Genomic DNA, 6,881 nt, shown 5'->3' on the forward strand with positions numbered 1-6,881 from the left:
GATTTGTGTTCTCTGATGTCCCAAGAGCTTTCATTTTGTATGTGGCAGAAGGATTGCTCCTTTGTCACCACTATGGGCTTGCAGTCCTTTCCTGGGAATTTGTCCCCTCCCCAGCACTGCATTGGGAATGACCATCACTGGACAGATACAGATTCCTGCCATGTGTGCCCCAAGTCTGGCTGAGCCCCATGACTCAAAAATGCAAATGGAGAAGACAGGATGGTGTGAACTCTCATTATAAAAATCTCTTACTTTCACATTCTGGTGGTTCAGAGTATTCTTCTGTTTGGACCTAGGTTTTCATACTTATTTCTGGCCTGGCTTTTCCTGCGTTTTCTCAAGGATTTAGTGAACGGGTACATATGATTGTCATTTGAAGTGAGCAAGTGAGCCAAAGAGTCATTATCCCAAACTGGGGCAGAGATCATCCATTCCCTTGTGTTTGTACAGCATAGCTCTAGGAGACCTTGGCTGGGGTGTTTGGTTTTACCAGAAACAAAGCAAAATAAGAGATTTGTGAATAGCAATTTATATTGTCTCGAAGATTAGCTCCAGAGAAGGGCAGGGAAAAAAGATACTGCAACTGAAAATAAAGATTGCTTCAACTTAAATATGAGTTTGTCCAAAACAAGGGGACATCATTTAAAGTGAGGTATTGGGAGGACAAATCTCACTACCCTTTACCAGCTCATAATCACTGAGCTAGGAAGTTCATCACAATTAATTTCTCCAACCAGTTCTCAGCCAGCCTCTCCTGAATTTCACATCAGACCTTCCCATTCTTTTAAAGGGCCCTTTCTGGGAGCCACACAAATATACAAGTCCTGCTCCCACAATCCCCACTTGTTCCAACTGAAACAGCCCAGTTCCATTGGAGCTGATGAACCATCCTGAAGCACAGATGCCCCAGCCAAGGCAGTGCCCAGTAAAACTCAACCCTTCCACAAGTGGAAAGGGGAATGTATGAGATGTAGCAGCAGGGTTAAAAACATGGGATTTGTATTGATCAACACCTATGAGAAGTATCAGTGCTTCAAATGCAGATTTTTTTTTTTTTTTTGCTACTACCACTTTGTGTTTTCACCAGGGTTCATTTCAGTAATGACCAACTGAACTCTTTCCAGTGGAGGGAGCTCTCAGAGAGCTGCTCAGGACTGGGGCAGTGAGGGAAGCAAGGGAGCCATGTAAACTTTCCCGATAAAGCCATGTTAGGGAGCTGCCCAGCTTTGCTCCACCTGCTTGTTCCTCCCCCTTTTCCTGATTGCACCCAACAGCAAATCCTGTTTGTAGCTCCAGCTTCAAAGACATCAACCTTTGGCAGCATGACTGGAATACCCAAACATCTCTGAAACAATTTTTAGTATCTATCAAAAGCCAACATATAAAAAAATATAACTAAAACTTCACTTACTGTTACGCAGTTCCACTTGTTCTGTTTCTCTGAGAGGAAGCTCACTTGGGGGAGGTGCCGAGAGCATTGAAATTCAGTTTTTGAACAGCTTGTGTAGCTTTCTCTGTGTCTTTTCTTTCTCAGATCCTTCTCCATTCACTTGTGTTTGTCTTCTTCCCAAAAACCAAGTCCAAGCAAAGAGAGTCCACAACAGTCAATGGCGCCTGTGGGTGCATCCCCTGGTTGTCATGGCAGAAGTGCACAATGCTCCATCTCTAAGAGCACTTGCAAATCAGTCACTGAGTGTCACAGTCTCTCCCAGCAGAAACACTCTGGGAAATGGAGCTGATGCCCTCCATACAGGAAAAAAAAGCTCTTTAAGGGCCAGAACTCTTGCTGGCTGTGAGGGAGCGGGGAAGGACACCTTGCTTTTGGTGCAATGAATGCCATCAGAGGAGCAGTCCCTGAGAGCCCTGTCAGCAGGCACGTGGGAAAGCCCAGAGGAGCATGACAAGGTGCTTCAGCCTGATCCATTCAGCACCAGAAGGGATCCCACTTTTCAGTTGTCCCAGGCCAGAGGGGTGACAGGCATTAAATGGGCCAGCTGGGAGGTGACACAGCCCAAGGAAGGGAGCTCACACCACATCCCAGGCTCCATCAGCCTCTTCCTGGAAGGATGCACAAGTTCAACCACGATGCTCCCTCAGCAAGCACAGCCCTGGAACAGCCATAGTCCTCCCCAGGATCTCTGGAACAGCCCATTGTGTGGAGTTACAAACGAGGACGCCTCTGAGGGCTCAGCATGTTGCTTGCCAAGAAGCCTCTGGTTGGTTCTCTACCTGTGAAATACAGAGAGATACATCACAGGTGAGAACATGTTGTGTATTTGCGGAAACAGATTCATCAAAGAACATGTTTAAACTCCGGTGCTTTTTCTTTTCATCAGCTCTCCAAAGGATGCAGAGTTTGTTCTGAACAGGACAATCACTTAATCCCAACCTCTCTAAAAAGTAATCAAGCAGCACTACAAATTAACACTGTTCTGAAATACATCCAGGAGGCAACACCTCACAGCAAGGCTAGCGCTCTGCTGGCATCTAGAGGGAGAGGGGGGAATCATCTCCCCAGGAATTCCCACAAAGGAGTACTCATTCTTTCACCAAAGAGCTTCAGCCTCACCCTGCAGATCAGGGGTCACTGACTTACACTACCCGTGTGCTCCTGTGTGTCCTCACCTACTCCTGTGTGAAGGGAAAGAATGCTGAGAATTAACAGCAGCAACAGTGCCAGTCCCACAAACTTATTCAGCAGCTTGTCTGTCCCTGCCTCTCATTCCTTTTGTAGCCTTATGACCAGGAACTTCTCTGCCAGGTTGCCACTGATAAAAAGTATTTTTTTCTGTAAGTGCAAGGAGGGAATTACTGCCTGGAAAAACTGGAAAATCAGTCTACAAGTGCAGGAAGATTTTAACTATTGTAGATTGAGAAGCAGAGATTAGATCACATTCATTGCACTTAGAGGAAAAATAAATAGCAATGTTTGCACTGATGTCTTAGCAGAACAAAATCACTACTGATAGAGTTTTTGTTCCCTCCCAAACCACAGGGCAGCCCTGTATTTTGTGCTGCTGCAGAGCCCTCACCCTTCTGTGCTGGGTCATGTTACCTACAAGTGCATGTAATAAGGTAATTCTTGTATGGCACTGCAGGCATTTCCTGACACGGTACCACACGGTCTCCCCTCATTTTTCCTAGATCCCTTGTTTAAAAAACTATGTGAGCAGCCTTTTCATCTATGGATGGCAAATTAGATTTTTTAAAGGAACATAAGGGAGAAAAAACCCTCAGAAAAGTATTAACAAGAAATGGAGGGAATAGGATGAAAGGAACAAAACCTCTTTACTATACATAGTCCAGAACAGAAAGGAACCAAAAATCCCCAGAAGAATTCAATTAAAAGAACCCCAAGAAAATCCATAAAATCCAGAATCCCTCATTCATTGTCTTCTCCAGGAGGTGGAAGCAGCCATTCAGCCATCCCATGCAGGCAGAGCTGGCAGCTCCTGCAGGGCTCAGCCTCAGGCACCACAAGCCAAAACTTCTGGCATCAAACTCCAGATAGAAGAAGACAAAAATATTCTCTAGGTAGAGAGTTCTTCTCTGAAAAACTAAAATATACTTGTGCAAAAAACTTCATGCTGGGAAGACTTGAGTAGTGCATTTATTCAATGTTTAGAAGCTACTCACTCTTATCAGGGCATGATTAAGGAATGGTCCTTAATAACTTATCTAAGGCCACGGGGTTAAATGATGTCACCCTGTTTGTGGCAATCACTCCTTCTGCTGTCATCACTGCTGCCACAAGGATTCTTGGTGAGCTATCTCCAGGGAGAAGCAAAAAACACCCCCTGGAAGTTAACCTCCATTTCAGGAACGTTGTGTCAGCAACAAACGTGGCCAGAGGACTGAGCTCTGTCCTCAGTGCAGCTCTAACTAAAAACCTCTCTTCTTCCTGAAGCTATGTATTCACACCAAGCCAGAAAATGCAGAGTTTCTGTAGTCAAAATTAGGTCCAGGCTCTGTTTGAAGAACAGAGTACTAAGCACACAAATGTGTTTTGTTTTTGTTTTTTTTCCAAGAAATTAAGCTAAAAGACTCTGTTACAACCCCAGGATCTTGGGTGGGGGTGTTTATTGTGGGATTTGTGTTGTCTCATTGCTTCTTGGAGATGCTGGAAAAGGTCAGAATACCAGAAATGATGACAAGAGGGTAAGGAGAGCAATATAAAGTGCAGGCAACTCCAAGTCTAAACTCAGCTCTCAAGACAAATCCAAAAGGCTTCAGGGAGTGCTGGCTTTGAACGTGACCTAATGACACATTTGGCCAATGGGTGCCCTGGCTGCAAGCTCAGCCTTCACCCTGACATGGCAAGTCCTAAACTCAGAGCCTGCTCTGGGTCAGTCCCCAGCTGGTGCCACCTTCACACCTGCAAGGGCCTCGGATGGAACCAACCCATGGCCAGGGAGTTCACACTGGACACAGAACAAGAATGACAGAGGATAACAAAAGTGAATAACAAAACCCCCTTAAATGAGCCAGACAACTTATCTTAAATCCAGTATAATCCAGTCTGTCCCTGAGGGCTGAAGAACCCTTTTGTCTGCCCTGAAGCCCAGCTCCAGGGAAGGAACCCTGCCAGACCAAAATTGTTAGTAAGGAACCCACTGACCACAGCAGCTCCAAACTTAGCTCACACCCACTCAAGACCCAGGCTCCACCCAGCAATGGAACAAACAGACTCCAGACGCTCCTTAGCACGGGAGGAGCTGCTTTTGCCAAGCACAGAGCCATGTGTAACTGGGACAGCACCAGATCTAACCTTCCAAACTTCCTTCCAAATCCTGGAACATCCTTGCTCCCAGCCCTAGGGCACCTCTGAGCAGCACATGGTAACTGTTGCTAGCTGCACACAATCCCTCTGTGTTTTCCTCTCAGATCCTTTGTGGCATGCTGAGGCAAAACCAAGCCCAAAGCCCAGCTGAGCAGCAGAGAAATGACACCTGCCAGCACCCAAATTTACACAATATCCTCGGATGCAGCCACGCCACTGACTATAGACACTGAGGAGAAACCAGGAACTGCCTGGGCCACCACAACAAACCCTCAATGATCCCTAACCTGAGGTGACCAACACAACCCAAACCTTCCTCAGCAGCTCCTTTAAAATCTTGGCTCTTTATTGATTCCAGCTGTAACTTTGCATTAGTGCAAATATCCGGGATTTGGTACTGCTGCCATCCTTGCTGGGTGTAATTGAAGAGCAGGGTCAGAGTTCACAGTGATTTTTAGTGTGTTTGGGTAATCTTAGAGGGGATATAAATCCAGATCTATCCAGACTATTACTAGGGAGACCTTTTCCTGTGTATGACCTAGGTGTGCATTTCTATACCTTTATACAAAAAGTTTTGGTTTCCTCTCTGCCTGCTAAAAAATTTAATATAAAAAGGCAAAGATCATCCACTTCCAAACCTTCTTCTAAGTTATCTCTTTCAAAAGTGCATAAATCCAGCAAAGAAATAAAATCAAAAGCAACTGCTAAAAATGGCTGAAAGATGATAGAGTCATGTTTTCCCTATTTCTCCATCTTGACAACTGTCCAAATGCTGGGTTTTGATGTCTCACCATACAGAGCTGCTGCAGGCACTGCAAAACTGCTCACATGAGGTTGTGTTTCACTTGCAACGAGCTCCTGATCTAGGTGCAGCTGCTTGAAAATGGAAAACAACCTCAAGAGCTCCCATTCTCCACCTGTTTCTTACACCCTGCTGGTGCAGGGGAACATTTCTTGGATCATTTTCTTTACACAGGAGCACTTTTAACCCTGGCTGTTCACACTCAGACAAAGATATGCCATAGAAATTATAGGGTTTAGGTATTATGTGGGCATTTCCCTTTCAGTCAGAGCTCTTTTTTGAGCTGCTCTGTTTTACTGTGAACACAATACAAAATGAATTTACTTTCAAGTGGGTTCAAGTATGTGCTTTGCATCTAAACTACATTACATTTGTGTACTGTTAAAGGTGAAGAAAATAACTTAAATAGCTATTCAAAAATATTAAAAAAAAAAAAACAAAACAAAAAAACCAGGAGCTTCTTATAGCAATACAGTGGTTTAGCTCATCCTGATAGGTATAAACAAATTTTCAACTCTAATCTTATTTTTAGTGAGGAAAAAGGTTACTGCTTTACAATGGTGATACAAGCTGAGCCTCTCAGACACATGGGAAGTTCAGGCTATTACAAAAAATATACCTTCTATGTGTTCTTTTCCTATAAATCAGTACTGTCTAAGCTCACCTGGGACAAAGCTGCTGCCTCAACCCCTTTTTTGCAACGGGTTCTGAAAAAAACAGATCTTCAAAACCTACCAAGGACAGGTGGGATGGCACAGCAGGTCCTGAGCTAAGGAAGGAAAAGCTGCAAGGTGCCACACCGAGATTGATAAAAGGAAAGGCTGGGGCTGCGGGGCGAGGAGTGAAACCATCCCTCAACATACGGCATTCCCGGGTTGTGAGCCCCATCCCGCTCCATCCCTCCCTCAGGGCTGAGGGCGGCATTCCCCAGACTGTGAGCCTTATCCCGCCCCATCTCTCCCTCAGTTCCCGGCTCCCTCAGGGCTGAGGACAGCATTCCCCAGGCCGTGAGCCCCATCCCTCTCTCAGCTCCGGCTCCCTCAGGGCTGAGGGCGGCATTCCCGGGCTGTGAGCCCCATCCCGCCCTCAGCTCCAGCTCCCTGAAGGAGGATGGCAGCACTTCCCAGGCTGTGAGCCCCATCCCGCCCTCAGCTCCGGCTCCCTCAGGGCTGGGGGCGGCATTCCCCAGGCTGTGAGCCCCGTCCCTCCCTCAGCTCCGGCTCCCTCAGGGCTGAGAGCGGCATTCCCCAGGCTGTGAGCCCCGTCCCTCCCTCAGCTCCGGCTCCCTCAGGGCTGAGA

This window comes from Geospiza fortis, unplaced genomic scaffold (assembly GCF_000277835.1).
Source record: "Geospiza fortis unplaced genomic scaffold, GeoFor_1.0 scaffold275, whole genome shotgun sequence".
NCBI classification, from domain to species: domain Eukaryota; kingdom Metazoa; phylum Chordata; class Aves; order Passeriformes; family Thraupidae; genus Geospiza; species Geospiza fortis.